At 43.5% G+C, this 17,122-nt stretch overlaps 1 protein-coding gene across 5 annotated transcripts in view; it reads right to left on the minus strand.

Moving 5' to 3' along the window:
• Positions 1-17,122, minus strand: part of HIC2 (HIC ZBTB transcriptional repressor 2) — a 103,224-nt gene that overhangs the window by 48,186 nt on the left and 37,916 nt on the right. For 3 of the 5 annotated variants that reach the window (XM_038373258.2, XM_038373256.2, XM_043497804.1), the window contains exon 2: positions 8,124-8,267. The gene's annotated coding sequence lies outside the window, so the exon portion shown is untranslated. Of the gene's footprint in view, positions 1-8,119; positions 8,268-17,122 lie in introns of all 5 variants that reach the window. The other 2 variants (XM_043497803.1, XM_038373257.2) reach the window with 1 other exon arrangement.

Below are 17,122 nucleotides of genomic sequence, written 5' to 3' on the forward strand. Positions count from 1 at the left end.
CCAGAGAACAGCATAGCTAAGAGGAATAGTCAACCTAATGGAGAAAGGAGAATTATAGTACATGTAAATCAAACAGGGTCACAGAAGTAAACAAACCAGTTCCAATCTCTGTATCCCACAAATCCCTCTCCCATGTGCTCTCTGGCACCACTTCAGAGTAACCTGGGGAAGAAGCATGTTCACCTGTTTCAGTGTACACAATTTCCTCAGTGGCTACAGAAAACAGGCACAAAGAGGATCCCACCTGGAACAGCCATTGTACTTCCTGACCAGAATCTTGCAAATGGTAAACTTTATTCTGAAGGGGAGGAAAACAACAAACAGCCCATGCTTATGCCCTCTGTCTTCTTTGAGCAACTAATATCAGGAGATTTATATTCAGGGCAAGAGCCCATGATGGCAGAAGAGGAAACTGCTTTGAGAAGGAGGGGGAGGTGGGTAGAGGGAATAGACTCCAGTTTCTTGGCTTGTGATCAGCAAGCTGGGACACATTCTGTGGAACTAGGCCAAAGTATTAGTAGTTATATTCAAAAGAATATTTGAATCCCAGCTCAAGGGAGCCTAGTTTGTGGCTCTCATTTATGCTGTACATCAATTGAATATCAAACCACATTTTCTGCCTTCTGAATAATAAAGCTTAACAGTTTGGGACTCCCATATGGTCTATTGTTAAGATATTTCCAAACACTGGCGGCTGTTTTATTTCTGAAGGAAAGAAGAGACTTCTTCTGCCGAACTTTACTTGGTAAAAATAGGCATGAGGCAAAATAAAAACAAAGTGCATCAAAAGTTCTGAGAGGAGCTTAAAAAATGCAGGGGTTGAAAAGATGGGAAATACATTTTGAAATGTAAGGGGAGCGGGGAAGCCACCGTCTTATGCAAATGTGTGTTTCAGGCAGAAGCAGCTGGTGCCACCAGGCTCTGCAGTACAGAACAGGGGGCGCAGAAGCTTTCAGAGCCCACGAGCTGCCCTAACAAAGGAGGACCACACAGATTCAAGCCCTTTACAAAAGGAGCCAGGCTGATTTGATTACTAGGTACAGGAGGTCTTTGCCAGTAATGTAGGCAATAATACCAGAGAACCTGTTCAATGTGTAACCTGGGTTAGTCTTTTCACACATCCCTCTTTACTCAGCTACTCATTCTCAGAGCGCAAGGCTGTTGGATGAAAAGTATCAATTTTCTATAAGAGACATTAAATTTGTTGTTAATCAATCTACAGTGCAATACACACAGCCACTATTTTACCTGAACATTCAGGTGAAGACAGTATTTTTATTCCCACTTCACAATAGGACAATGAGACAGAGAGATGTTAGAAAATTTGTTCAAGGTCAGAGTCATGGTCAAAGTCAGGATTAGAATTAGACGTTGCCCACTTCCTGTCCTGTGTTCAGACCAGTTGGCCACAAGGCCCTCTTTGAAAAAGAGTAAGTCAGTTTGTACTGTAACAAAATTTGACAAGTGTGCCCAAGCACCCAGTTCCATTCAGTAAAAGGCCAGCAAACTACTCAAACCTCTCAAGTCCTATACTCCTAACAGATGGTGCTGCAGAAGGAGCACCACAGAGCATCCAACTGAACAAACTCTTGCTCTCAGCAAGAAGCACCACAAACTGGCCCGAAAGAGGGGCTATCCAGGCCTCCTCACTGAGGAAGACGAAGCCATGCATCTTGACCATCCATGGTGTAACATACTGGACTGTGTTTAAGCAAATGATCCAGGAAGATAAAACAATTCTCATACCAGGCAGGGGTATGGGGACACAGCAAGATCACCAAAACCTAGCAGCCACTAGACTCCAAGGAGTTATGGGGGCAAGAAGGTTAAGGAGAAGCTTTTTTTCCCTCCTGCTGTTGTCACTGTTCACCCTTGCCCCACAGCACCTTCTCATTCCTGCCTCCTCCCTTCCTCACACGTTCTGCTCTAGAGAAGAACCAGTAGCTCCTCCCAAGAGCTATGCAAAACCCAGAATTTCCATTCCACAAGGAATTCTGACATTTCAACGTTTGTCTTCATCCCAAGCCAGGGCACAAAGTTGAAATTGTGAAACTTTTTGCAGAACAGAAATTCTGAAAAATGCGTTTCCAAAAAGTTGTAATGTTTCAATTTGACATTTTCCATCAAACCAGTTAGATACTGAAACTAAATAACTTCAGTTTGGGCAGTTTATTGAACTGAGCTGAAATGTTTTATTTCAAGTCAGTGTGCTATTAAACCTCAGTCACAGGAAAATCTGTGTTTCATTATGGGAAGGCATAATCCCCAGGGATTCTGACCCACAGAAGATAAAGATGGCCTGAACAACAGCTCTCAAAAGGCAATGTGCTGTCAGGGAAATGCAGTTTAATGTTTTGTTGAACTGATCTGGAACATTTTGTTTCCAATCAGTTTTAACATTTTTTTTTTTTTTAAACTCTGGTTGAACCAACCCAAATTTATTTCATTTTATTTTCCGAATGGGGGGAAAAGCTGAAGCTTTTCAGCAAAATCAATTTTCCCCACAGAAGACTTTGATTTTGCAGAAACTGCATTTTCCGTTGGACAATCATTGACAGAATTTCCAAGTAGCTCCGTGTCTCACCATGTATAAATGGCATTTCTGAGAAGCCTAACACAGGATCGAGGGGCACAGAAAGTATCCTACCACCTCATGTACACCCTTACCCACTAGCTATAACCTGCACCTCTTCCCTTGGCACCTATTCCCAGCCCTCATAACCATCAAAAGTTCCATCAACTTTTATACAGAAGGATAACTTCTCTGTGGAGTTTCCTGGATCCTCCTATAATAAATTCTCTCTCTGCTGTAGAATTCTGGGATTGAAGCTCATTCTCTAGAACAGAAATTTCTCTAAAATGGTATTTTAGACTTGAGTCAGTTTCACACCTATGGAAAGGGTCTTTAGAAATTAGGGAAACACCCCTTCCTCCCCCCCACCTCAAAAGGATTGAGGTCATCATAAGACTAGATTGTGGGGTTTGGAAAGAATTTTGAGAGCCTCTACTGTAGAGGTTATTCAAAACAGGTGCCCGTAGGTAGATCCCATCCTTCTACTACTTGAGCTATTGATGATTCTTCACTCCCTGGGTTGAAGCAGTTAGTGTGTATGGAGGTTCTTTAGGTTGCAAGTTCTCTCTCATCCCGCATGTATGTGTCCAGATCATCCATAATGACACAATGGAGGATCCTACTGTTAGAATGAGTGCAGGTTACCCTGCCACTGTAAATAGCAAGATGCTGCATAAGGACTAATGTGTATTCCCAATTCTTGTATATCTTGGGAAAGGAGAAATGGGATGTGCATATATTTTGATTTACTTTAAAAAAAACGCTTAGCCCACAGAATTCCAATGTTGGAAACTCTAATAAACCTCTTTATAAACCCCATAACTGTGTGACTGTTTTACAGTTGTAAGGAATCATAACCAGAGAGATTTAGTCTAGTAGTGATCTGCCCTCAAACATATTAAATCTGTCACATCTAATATAAAGGCAACAAGGAGACTAATGATTTCACAGAGTAACTTATACAGACTGAGTACGGATTTAATGTGATCTTAAACTTAAAATTACCCCTGAAGCCAGAGAAATTTCTCAGCCCAGCACCTACTAGCCCAAGGACTAAGCCTACCAGCTAGAGTGGAAAAAATACTTTGTTTTTATTCATGATTTTAAGCCTTCAATGCATGTTTTACAGTTATATTTTACTGCTGTTGGACATTCTCCATATGGCTGTGACACACATGACCAACTTTCTTTTTATTTCCTCCTTTAGCTGGGAGATTTGATTTTTCTGTTTCTGACTACAGTAAGATATGTGGTGGGGCACGGGGCCTTTGCCATCGTGCACTCCCCAAAGCTACGCTGCCTGACATGTAAAGGAAAAACAACAACAATGCATTGTATACAACATTTTTAATATCAATCTCTACTTAATATTTGAAATGTTAGTTTTTTCTTTTCTAGCTTCATTCCACTTTCTTTCCTAGCACAGATCATAGGGTAGGTCTTCTTGCCTTGTTTTTAGGGTATGTTTAGTCTCTCCTTCCTTTCCCTACAACCTAGCCTCTTTCCCCTCTGTTTTCTCTCTCCTGCTTTCTCACCTGAAATCTGTCCTCTACTTCTATAGCTTAATAATTCAAATATCATCTAGATCTTAAACCTCTCCCTTCTTTCTCCTACCCACTCACACGCTCCTCAATACCCTTCAGCGAACAGTGTTCTGACCCACTCCACATTTGGTTCCTTCCGATCCTCCAGAGGAGTAGCAAAGAGCTCCTAGAATGTGCAACTCCCCACTCTTCCTTCAGAAAGGAAGACAGCAGCTCACTCAATCCTCCGGTCCCTGGAGCTGCCACTCAGCCCTCTAACCGATCCCAATTGCCCGTTCACTCTGCAAGAGCGGTTAAGTAAGTTTTTCCAAACAGAGATTAAGAGATAACCCTGAATGCATTTTATAGTCGCTTGCATATAGAAGGAGCCAGACCTGAAACCCACTACTGATGCTTACAAAGTCTTTTGGTGTTGAACAAGGGAGCCCTGGTTTCAACAGTAGCAAGACCAATGAAACCAAGTGTGTCAGCACGGCTGACTTAGGATACTGAAGAGTTTTCTACACTCTCACATAGTGCTGTAGTATAGATGCCTATGCCAACAGAAGCGGTTTTTTCTGACGACGTTGGCTAGGTCAGCAGAGGCCTCTTAAGTTGACATAAGCCCCAATGTAGATGGAACTATGTCAGCATAGCTACATCGGTCGGGGTGTGGGTTTTTTCCAATATCCATGACCTATGCTGCTAGGCCCACATAACCTTTCATGGTAGAATCACATCAAGAACTTCAGAACATACCAGGAGGGACATTGGTTCATGTGGTGAATAACTGAATCCAGGAAGCAGTTTCCTACTTCAAACATGAATTCCTTCTGCTATCAGGGAGCCAATCACCTCCCTGCTCAACATTAAATTGTAACTTTATTAGTGCCTAGGATGAACTTTTAGTTCCACTCTATAGCAGTGGACAGACTACAACATGTTGGAGAGACAGGAGAGAGAAAAAATATCCAGGTGTGAGATGCTTATTGCTCTGGCCACTGCAAAAAAATGAAGGTTTGAGCTCACATTTTTGCCCGATTGCATAGCTGTCTCTGCTACACATCTAATCTGCTTAGAAAACTGGTTTTGAAGGATATGGTTCAGACATACCAGTCATTTAAGGGGGGGGCGCGGAGGAGGAGGAGGAGGAGGAGAAGTGCTGCAGCTGCAAAAGATATCTCAGAGGTTGCAACACAAGATCTCTTCCCCTCCTCCACATACAGTCAACTGCACTGGGTGGATAAGCTAGAGATTCTACAGTGTAAGCAATAAGGCAGAACAAGGTGTGAGAGCTTCTCTCCCCCTGCTTTCCCTAATACCCACACCCTTTGGGGGTGCAGTGGAAAAAGCAAAAGGCTGAAAGCCCAGCCACCAGAAAGAGGGAGGTGGCAGAAATACCTGTCCTGGCTCATTTCAATTGTGATACCACTTTCATGATGGGGTGGAGGGAAATACATGTCACTAGATGTTATACTGAAACAATATGTGGATAAGGAGTTGCAACTTCTGTTTGGTGGCTCAGTTTTGAACCCTTAGTGTGACCTGATTTCTCCCATTATCCAGACCATTTTGCAAACTCCAACACAAATTCAGTTGAGCCATACGTCCTGGAAATTAAACATATAAAGGGGGAAGGAGGGAAATCCACTGCATTTTTTGGTGACAATATCTGAAACTCGCACACAAATCTCATTTTATAGTCGCTGCCATCTCTAAACTATGGCTGGATGATAGAGTATAATTTTAAGCAGCCCTTGACCACCACAAAATAGGCCAAAAATTTCAGTCTATATAATGAATGGGTCACCAACAGAAGATTAAGATGCAAAATTAGGGGACCAGATTCTGGTTGCACTTACATCACATAAGTTAAGTTACTCCAGATTTACAGTAGCAAAACTGAAATCCGAATCCTGCCCAGCACATTAGGAAGGCAGCTGCATTTTTTTTTTTAAAATGCGTAGGATTTCAACCCAGTTTGCTTTGTTTCAGAAGTTTGTGCTCCCCTTTTCAGAGGGGCTAATGGTCTTTAGCAAGTTGAAAGACTACTTCTAAACATTAGAGATGCATGCTTTGTCTTCTTTGGGATATATACTGGTATTTGTCACTCTCTCAAAGTTGAGAAAGATGACAAACAGGGGGAAAAACCACTTCTCCCTCCCTCCCTCCTTGGAAATATCAGGAATGTGATACTAGTCATTAGGAGGGTCTCTGAGGATATATTTTGCGAGTGCGGACTCCTTAATTGGTGCAAGCATATAGAGTCTTTAACAAAAACTTCCTCTCCCCAAAATGATTGTCATTTAAGTTAAACAGATGTTAATGAAAAGATTTGAGTCTGACTAAAAATCCCTTTTCCTGCATAATTGTTCAAACTATCATTGTCTTAACTCTTGCAAGGTCACCATTTCATCCATTCTCAGGTCCTCAGAATCTTTCAGGCCGCTCTTTTTCCAACCAAAGACTGGAAAAGGTTCCAAGTGCAATTCTAGCCATCCACCCCCATTTGCTGGTCAACTCTCAAGGCATTCCAAAACTACCTTCCCCCTCACCCCCCAATTTGTAGGTGTATTATACTACAGCTGGCTGAAGTACACAGGTATTATAGATGTAAATGGAAGCCAAAAATACAGCCAACGCAGGGATGCTTAGAACATCCGATATCAGGGGACACCCAGTCCACTAGCAGCACACCACATGGTGTTGACAGGGCAAAACCCAACATGCTTCTGCTGAAGTACAAAGCTAAAAGACCAAGTATTTTTCACTATCCAGAGAAGTGCTGTTTTTCCCTCCTGCTTAGCTCCCGTCCTCAGCACAGGGTACAGTTCTGAAAAATCATTAGAAAAAGGTATTTGTGACTCTAGATAACATGACTAGTCCTTTGTATTTAAATAGGTCACTTGATTCAAGAATCTCATAGCGCTTGGCAGTGCTATTTGCCACTTTACAGATGTGAGGTTAGATGACTTGCCCAAGGTCACAAAGCAATAAAAGGGGAAATGCCCAAGGTCAAAAAAGCAATAAAAGGGGAAATTGGACATGGAGCCCAGACTTCTCCAATTCTGAACCCACTATCCTAACCTCTAGGCCAGAGGCGTCAAACAATGAGGTCTGCAGGCCAGATCAAGCTCAGCCGATGGACTGGTCTGGCCTTTGACATTCAAATACTGCAAAATCTGAAGCTTTTATTTTGAAAAAAGCATTTCTAGTCTTCATGGTTATGAAGGTAACAATCCATGTAAGTGTGTGAAGCCCTACAGCAGCATCCTTCCAGGGCTGCAGGCAGCCTGAAAGATGTTGACTGCCCACCCCCCATTAATCTCATTAGGATATTAATGCTGAAGCCCAATGACAACACTTCAGTGATCCGCAATTAAATAGTTAATGCTTCCATTTGAGCAGATGGAATGGGAGTTACTGTAGGGAAGAACAGAAGTGGCACAGACAGGGAAGACAGAGAAGGAAAAGGAAGATGGGAAGACAACAAAAGGCACAGAAACAGCAAAGATCCTGACAGGCAGCATAATTTCCCTCCTTGGTGCTGGATTAGCAACCAAAACCATGCAGCTGCTAAGACCCTCTGCAGACTAAGCTAGTCAGGACACGTTAGCTAACATCACATTTCTAAATCCTAGTCCAAGAATTCAAGTCTATGTAGATCAAGTTTCTGATGACATCACAGGGACCATTAGAGCAAAGCTATAATGCGGTGTGAGGTCACTGGGATGACAAGCAATAGAGAGCACCTATGTTCTGGTGTATTTTATATTCAATAGACAAGAATAAAGTGTACTTCTCAGGCTGAAGGCTGCACGTGAAAAAGTTAATATTTCAATTTCTAGTATCATTTTGTAGTTAGACACTACCACATGGCTAGTATTCTCTCTGCTGCTTCATCCAAAGCCCCATTACCCAGTGGAAAAAGGGATTAAACTACTAGTTTGCACTCCCCTCAAACTTTCCAAATCAGAGGATTTCAACTTGCTTTTAAAAACAAACAAAAAAAACAATGACTCACCTACCTTGAACGCAGCTATAAATATTATACCCGTTTGATAGATGGGTAAAGAGTCCCTCTGAAGTCACCGAGATTGCAAGGCTGTGATTGAGGGCATATTTGACCCAAAGATGTTGACTTCAATGTGAGTTGTGGGTGCTCATCATTTCTGAAAGAAGAAGAAAAGTAAAAGTAGCCTGATTTTTTTAAGTATAGAAGCCTGGAAATTTTGGCTAACATTAGGTATCTAAGTGATTTATCCAAGGCCACAGAGACCAAAACACCCACACCCACCCCACTTCAATAAGGGGACTACACTTCTTGCCAATGGTCTCTGTTCTCTAGAGCTGGGGGTCGCATTATTAGGGGCATGGTCTCCTTGGTCTCTATGGCTCCAGAGTGTATAGAAACTGAACTCTGAAGTTTTATTTTGTGGGAGCGTGGCATATACTTATGGGATAGGGGATTCTACCTGGGAAGCAGTGATTCAAAGAGATTTGGGGGTCATAATGGATAAGCAGCTGAACATGAACTCCCAATGTGATGCTGTGGCCAAAAGAGCTAATGCAATCCTGGGATGCATCAACAGGGGCTCGCATAGGAGTAGAGAGGTTATTTTACCTCTGTATTTGGCACTGGTGCGACCACTGCTGAAATACTGTGGCCAGTTCTGGTGCTGACAATTCAAGAATGTTGTTGATAAATTGGAGAGGGTTCAGAGAAGAGCCACGAGAATCATTAAAGATTAGAAAACCTGCCTTATAGCGGTAAGATAGATTGAGCTCCTTGAGTCTAACGAAGGGAAGGTTAAGGGGTGATTTGATTACAAGTCTAAGGGCTTGTCTACATGTACAGCACTGCAGCTATGCTGCTGTAGTGCTTCAGTGAAGATTATGTCGATGGGACAGTTTCTCTCGTCGTGGTTGTTAATCCATCTCTACGAGAGACGGTACCTATGTCAATAGGAGACGCTCTCCTGGGGACGTGGCGCTGTCTACACTAGGGATTAGGTCAATAGAACTAAGTCACTTAGGGGTGGATGGCCATAGTATCTCCATAGGGAACAAATATTTAATAATGGGCTCTTCCATCTAGCAAAAGGTCTAACATGATCCAATGGCTGGAAGCTGAAGCTAGACAAATTCAGACTGGATAGGAGGAGTAAATATTTGACAGTAGGGGTAATTGTTCCAGTGGTTAATTTACCCAGGATCATGGTGGATTATCCATCACTGACAATTTTTAAATCAAGATTGGATGTTTTTCTAAGGGATATGCTCTAGGAATTATTTTGGTGAAGTTCTATGACCTGTGGTACACCGGGGGTCAGACTAGGTGGCCACAGATTCCAAGGCCAGAAGGAGTCACTGAATCCATAAGAAGGGAACTGGACTTGCCCCCCTTTCCTCCTCCAGTGATGACCAAAGTGCTTATAGCAAGTTTTCAAGGGGAAATAAAGATGATGCCCTGGATCCCAGCAACACCATTTTTACAATTCATTACCCGACTTATTATTCAAATACACAGAGTTCCCCCTTGCTGGGGCAGCATCGCCCATCGACACAGAGCCGGTTTAGAGTTATTACAGTTATTAATACCAGAAGAGTTATGAATCTTGTGGCGTCTTCTAGCCCTTTCAAGCTGACCAACTGTTCCCCAAATACTGCTGGAAGACTGATAATTTCTCATTGCTTGTCCTGGGCAATAGGTGTGCCCCTTACCAAATAGGCTTACCTATTTAAAATCTTAATTGCACCCGTGGTTTAAACATTATCCCCAACAGCACTTGGGAGTATTTGGATTTGGGCATTTCAGGTGTGGAACTAGGGCCTGCATTCACCAACAGAGCTGGGCAAGTGGGAGTGGAAGCTGCTGGTAAGAGCAGGTTATATACACCAGAGGGCAAAGGTGGGGGGAAGGGGGGGGGGGGGGAAGTGTTTTTGTTTTGATCAGATTTGGCTTCACTTGCATGTCCAGCTGGGTTTGGGTAATGTCCACCGCATTGTTTGCGACTAAGGGGAGGTTTCCTGGTCTCAGATTTCGTTTCCATAACAAAAAGATCAAAGTTTGAGCCACTTGTGCAACTGGGGTGTTTGCAGCCAACAAGCGGTAACTGCACAGCAAACACAATCCGCTGTGCTCCTTCATCCCACAGGCTATGTGAAAAATGGAGGAAGAGGAAATAGCCCAGGTCTGACCTGGATTACAACCTGCCGTCCTTCCTTTACAATCTGACATTTTACAAAAAAGTTGAATACTCCAAGATTAAAAGGCACACTCAAATGCTTCTCTATAAAACCCTTTTAAAAAACCTGCAACTTACAGAGGCAGTCCTCCTTTTCTCCCCTCTCATTTGGCAGATATGGATTCTTATACCCCACAATTCTTATGGAGACCACCACAGAAGATCAAGTTCCTTTCATTCACTCATTTGTGGACCCATTTAGTCCATGCAATGCAGACATGCAATGCACTCTGTTCCAAAAAGAGTTTGTGCTGCTTCTTTGGAGACAGTTGGAGAAAACAAATAAAGTAGGCCTTGAAACTAGGTACGTCATAATAGCCAAACTTAGAGCCAGGGACCAGGAATCAGTAGATCTTAAATTCTAATCTCTGTTTACAGTGACTTACCGTATTAACTCAAGCAACACGCAAACTTTCCGGGTCTCAGTTCTGCAGTCTATAAAAGGGAGAAACTTATAGGGTGTTGCATGGTTTTATTAGAGCTCAGATATGGGGAGCTTTGCCCCTCTGAGGGTGTCTGAGCCCCTCTTGTTGCTGCCTTTGTGCACTCCAGGATCTGGAGGGACCATGCCCACCTGCAGGGGTCGGACCCCCTCCTTACTCCCCCGCCATATGAGATGGTTCTGGGGGAGCCCACCCTTCTGGAAGGGTCAGAGGACCCCTCCCCACATGAGCCAGGATCTGCCCATTTGAGTGGGGTTGCAGAGAACAGGTACACTTCATCCATATCATAGGCTCTAAAGCACACGAGAGGGATGGAACACCCAGAGAGATGAATGGAGCAGTTCACATATCTCAACTGCTGTTTCAGGTTGTAGTCATCTCCATGGGGTGTTCTCACTCAGCTCAGACCATCACAGTGTGAGGAATGGGCCACTTCGGACCTTTCAGAGCCTCCAATGCTACAGATGGCCAAGCAGAGGAGCCTTTTCCCTCCATCATCCCTCAAGCCCTCCTGTTTAAAGGACAATGATTGTAAGAGCTTGTCTACACTTAAAATGCTGCAGTAGTACAGCTGCACAGCTGTAGCATTTCTGTGAAAATGATACCTATGCCAAAAGGAGGGCTTCTCCCACTCCATGTAGTTACTCCACCTGCCTGAGAGGCAGTAGGTACATCAAGGGGAGACGCCCTCCCACTGACATAGTGCTGTCTATCCTGGGAGTTAGTTTGGGATAACTGTGTTGCTCAGGGGTATAAATTCTTGCATGGATTTCCTTGAAATTTGCTATGCTTTGTGGGAGTGCAGAGTAGAGTTACCGACCCACATGTGGAGTCATTCAAGCCAGGGGTTCCTGAGATCTAATCCCTGAGAAAAAATAGACATTTTTGAAAAAGTTTCTAGGGTTGGTCTTGTTTTGCACAGAGCTGAAGATCAAACTATTGCTGTGATGTGTGTCAAAATGGTCTCCAATCGGTCAATTTTGCATGGTACCCACTAAGTTTTTGGAAAACCCAAATTGTGAATGGTATTTAAGAACACGTTCACTTCGCTTGCACAGATGTGCAGTCTGGAAGGGCTGAAGTGTGCATGCACCAATAAAGAAAAAACTATTTCTATGCAGCCACTTTGTGCTTGCCTGCGTAATCCAAGGGAATGTGCTGACACCACTGCCCCAGTGAACACCTTGCCACGGATGTTTCTAATCCGAACCTTTGTACCTCCGTGCACAAAGAGAGGGAAAGTGGCCTAGGCAACTTCTCTCCCCCCACCCTCTTTGTCTTTTAAGAGTGTTAGATTGAATCCTTTTAGATTAGCAGCCGTGTTAGTCTGTATTCGCAAAAAGAAAATAAGTACTTGTGGCACCTTAGATTGAATCCTGTGAGAGTGTGAGCAGGCTATGCAAAGAGCTTGGACACTGTAGCAACTGTGTGTTAATGGGGCATAGCTGAAAAGAGGGCAGAGTTAAGATTGTATGGACAACCTTAAGTGAGCATTTCCTGGTTTTGAGAAGTTTTTAAATTTTGTTCATCTCTGTTCTGCAAGAGGCTCACCTACCACCAAGCAACCTTAATTCTGCATTAATGTAGTTTTTTGCCGCTGAATAAATATATTTTTGGGAAGTACACAGATCTTCATATAAAAATCTGTGGCTATGGGCAAGGAATCTGTCTACTGGGCAGGGTAGATGGATTTAAATCAGCAAACAGGAAACCCTGATTTAAATTATCTATTTTTAAATTGCATTTTGCACTGTACTTTATTTTCCTGAAGTAGGTGGATTCTTGTTAACATACATTATTTGCAACTAAATATAGCCTTTACACCAACTTTGATGCTTCTCTTTGCTAACCAGGAGACTACACTATATCTATACACAATTAAATTATATAGCTCAACTTGATCTTAATTCAGATTCTTACTTTTTACATTTACTATGTTAGAAAATGCTTAAAGATACAAGAAAAAATTTAGTAAATAAGAAATGTGATTTGTGTCAAGCTCTATTTGGATGGAAATTCAATTCAAAATATACCAACAATTTTTTTAAATTAAACTACCTTAGAAAGGCCCGATACATTAACTCTTCTTACCAAAAGATGTTTTGATATGAAAACTGATTAAACAAAGGAAGTATGAATAGTTAATTGAACTGATAGATTCTGGCCACCCTGTCCTTCAAGATTTTAGAACTAGTAGATCTTACCCTCTCACACCTAGTTTTTAATCCATAGATTGGAAGAGGAAAACAAACATTCCTCCATTTTCAACTCTCAGTTGGTTTCTTCATTTTAGTTCATTTCATTAAAAAAGTGAAGAGACAACTGTTAAAAGCTGGTTTAGCTCTTTAACAAGTGTGGTTACAGGTGTTTAGCCTGTAGCTTCCAGCAGCTCAGTGGTTTGACTTTCTTTAAAACTTGGCAGCAAACGTACTGCTTAATTTTTTTGTATTAAATTATTCTAATAGATTAGAATAAAAGCGTAGGCCTTAATGTATTTTAAATAGGTTTACTGGGGAAAAAAAACCCTGTATTTAAATGAAATCTAATTTAAATAAAACTGTAGGGTTTTTTTTAAATTAAAAATATGATTTTTATCCATCCTGCTCTTGGGAATAGTGAATTCCATGCATGGATCAAAGAGGGCATGTAGAGCTAAGAGACAGCAATAGGAGTTGGTTCTGTGTTTAATTTTTTTTAAAACTAGATATCCTGGAGATGGAGTATTGTCTATCAGGTTACAGCAGCTTACAATTACAGTTACATTTTATCCTTAGGCAAAGTTATACAGTATCTCTCTAATATTAGCGGGGCACATTTTCACTCATGTAGATCTTATTCCCCCACACACCACATTAATAATAGAACAACATTGTGAACATTGACCAAATCAGCTGGGAAATAAGAATTTTCTCTTCCCTCTCCTCTAAAGAAATATCCCTCCTCTAGAAATATCATTGAGCAACTGGAGTTAAGGGGGAGGGAAGTGGGGTGAAAATGCGGGGGGGATGTTTGCTTCCCAGTAATGTGTATATTAGTGTGGCCAGAGTTCACACATAGTATACGTTTTTGTGCAGCATGAATGACTGAAACAACCAACCCCCCCCCCCCCATACACACGTACGTTAAGGCTCAGCTTCTGCTTTAAGCCATCATAACCAGAACAGAAGCAACACCAACATATTGTTTTGAACACGCTTCAGATAGGTCTCAGGCTCTGGCCAGGACTCTCCACCAGAGTTGCAGTCCAATGACGGAGGCAGCATTAGAATGTGATCTACAGCAGGGCCTCTCTCATCCCCTACCCTGCCTGGGAGCCATGCTGAGAAGGCGGTTCTTTGCAGCCAGTCTCCGGAATGCAGTATGGCCCCGGGCAGCAAGAGTGGTTTCCAGAGAGGCCGTTTGCCAATTGTTTCTAGGGGGGGGTCCCACAGTTCTAGTCTTTAATATTAAAGAATGGGGATCAAAGGCAATGGAATCTGTGCCTCTCCCAGCCCAGCTCCTGGGGAAAATTCTGAGCCTCATTAGCAGCCTTACCTTGCTGAAGAGGATTCACATTCTAAGCACGGAAGACAGTTGTTGGCAGCCAGGCAAAGGAGACCTTGAATAAAATTTTCAAGAGTCCCTATACAATGCAAGTTCCTAAGTCACTTTAGCCTGGTCTGCACTGCACGGTTAGGTTGATGCAAGCTGCCTTGCGGCAACCTAGCTGTGGAAGTGTCTCCACTTAAATTTGGCTACCACCATCATAAGTGCCTCTCTACACCAGGTCTACACTACAGACCTATATTGGTATAACTCAGGGGAGAGGACAGGACAGTTATATCAACCTACTCCCCCCACCCCCCATAGACAGTGCTGTCGATGGGAGAGCTTCTCCCATTGACAGAGCTACTGCCTCTCAGGGAGGTAGATTAACTATGCCGATGGGAGAGCTCCCTCCTGTGGTCATCACAGCATCTTCACTTAAGCGCTACAACTGCATCAGCGTTTTTAGCGTATACCTGCCCTTAGCGACACCACCTCCCAGAGTGGCATAGAGTCAACGCTGATGTAGTTAGGTCGACGCAGCATCAGTATAGACACTGCATTGCTTACCTCAACTGTTGCTGGCTTTCAGGAACAGTCCCACAATGCCCTGCACTGACAATACAATCCAGACAAGTGCTCCTGGTGAGGACATGCACTGCCGACAGAAGGAGCCAAGTGTGCGCACACAAGCGATTTAATAACTGCGATGACTGTATGCCGATGTAAGTTAGGTCCATATAATTGTGGCATAGACATAGCCCAAGAAAGTCAAGGAGACTAATGCTACTAAGTCGCATCTGAATCTGAATCCTTCCCATGCCATTACATTTTGCTTAGGGCCGCAGTCACTAGTCATTCTTAGAGAATCTCCCAGTCAATAGTGATCTCTGGCAGTGCAGCCGCTAAGGCAGGCTTCCTGCCTGCCCTGGCCCCACACCGCTCTGAGAAGCAGCCAACGCAGCCCTGGGGGCGGAGGGGCAGGGTCTCCTTCCACACGCTGCTCCTGCCTGCGAGCACCGCCCCGGAAGCTCCCATTGGCTGGGGACAGGGAGCTGTGGCTAATGGGAGCTGCGGGGGTAGCGCTGGAAGAGAGGCACAGCGTTCAGAATCACTTGCCCCCCACCCTCTAGGGGTGCGTTGGCCCCTTCCGGGAGTGGCGTACTGCTGGGGTAGGCAGGGAACCTGCCTTGCTGCGCTGCCAACTAGGAGCTGCCTAAGGTAAGTGCAGCCTGGCAGGAGGCTGCACCCCAACCCCCAGCCCCTCCTGGAGCCAGCACCCCACATCCTTCTCCTGCATCTCAACACTCTGCCCCACTCTGGATCCCCATCCTGAATCTGAACTCTCTCCCAGAGCCTGCACCCCTCACCCCTTCCCAAACCCCTACCCCAGCCCAGTGAAAGAGAGTGAGGATGGAGTGAGCAGGGCAGGGCTTTGGGGAAGGGGTGGGGTAGATCCTAGGTTGTCCTTAAATTCAAAAAGTGATCTTGGGCGTACAAAGGTTGGAGACCACTGGCTTAGGGCATGAACAAGACCCCACCCTCCCTATCAGGTTATTTGCCAGAACACCTACCTTGTGTTTTTATAACTTAAAATAAATTTTATTTTTTTTAAACTGGGACAGGTTAGGCTGGAGGGCCAGTTGGCTGCTTTTCCGGTGGTCCCTACCCTTTGACAGTCCTCCCTAGAGTTAAAGCTCCCACGAGCATTGCTTTAAGGGTCATTTGAACACACAAGCCTTCCTGCTGCATGTCATGATGTAGTCCCCAGGAAAGACCCAAGTCACTTAAGCACTCTTAAAATGTTTAGCCTGTATCCCTGCATACAAACTTGCTAACCTCAACCATGCTTTCTAGAACAATGCTGGAATGGCTTGTTGCCTTGTACACTTGCTATTAAACTTTCACCCCTGGTTCAGATGCATGCATTGGCTGTACATACACTAGGAAAACTGGAACCTAGATTTTATTAATGGTGGTAGCAGCAGTGGAAACCATGATATAGACATGACTGAGACACTTCCAGTTGCATCATCTAACTGCTTAGAAAAGCTCCAGAAAGGGCAGCGAGAAAGAATGCATGTGCTTTTACGTTGTTAGCATTCATGCTACAGCAATGGTGGGAGATTTTCAGAAAAAACAAGCAACAGGATCATTACTGTGGATACTGGATGTTCATGACATGGGTTAAGAACTGCTTAGAGTATCCAGAATCCATGCTGCCTACTTTTAAAACACCTTCATCGTCAAGGATGGTGTGTCTAGGTAGTGGCATGCTATCTAAAACATGGAACTGGTAGCATGTCACTGAATCAAACCAAAAACAACCCAACACCTTATACATAAAGTGGATGGTCAGTCAGTCAGCTTTTTCCAACTGACTTTTGCACATCTACCATGATAACTGATTGAAAGGCCATACTCAAAGAGCAGTTATCAACGGCTCATTGTCAAACTGGTAGGACATATCAATTGAAGTCCCACAGGGATCTAGCCTGGGTCAGGTACTAGTCAATATTTTCATTAGTGATAGATGAAAGGGTAGAGAGTACGCTTATAAAATGTGCGGACGACACCACAGTCAGAGGAGTTGCTAGCACTTTGGAGGACAGGATTAGAATTCAAAATGATCTTAACAAATTGGTCTGAAAAATCAAGATGAAAATCACTAAAGTACAATATTTAGGGAGGGGGGGAAAAATCAAAAGCCCCTATGCAACATAGGAAAACTGGCTAGGCAGCAGTACTGCACAAAAGGATGTGGGGTTATAGTGGATCACGAATTGAAACAGTCAATGATGATACAACAAA

Source organism: Dermochelys coriacea, chromosome 15, assembly GCF_009764565.3.
Source record: "Dermochelys coriacea isolate rDerCor1 chromosome 15, rDerCor1.pri.v4, whole genome shotgun sequence".
Classification (NCBI taxonomy): Eukaryota; Metazoa; Chordata; order Testudines; family Dermochelyidae; genus Dermochelys; species Dermochelys coriacea.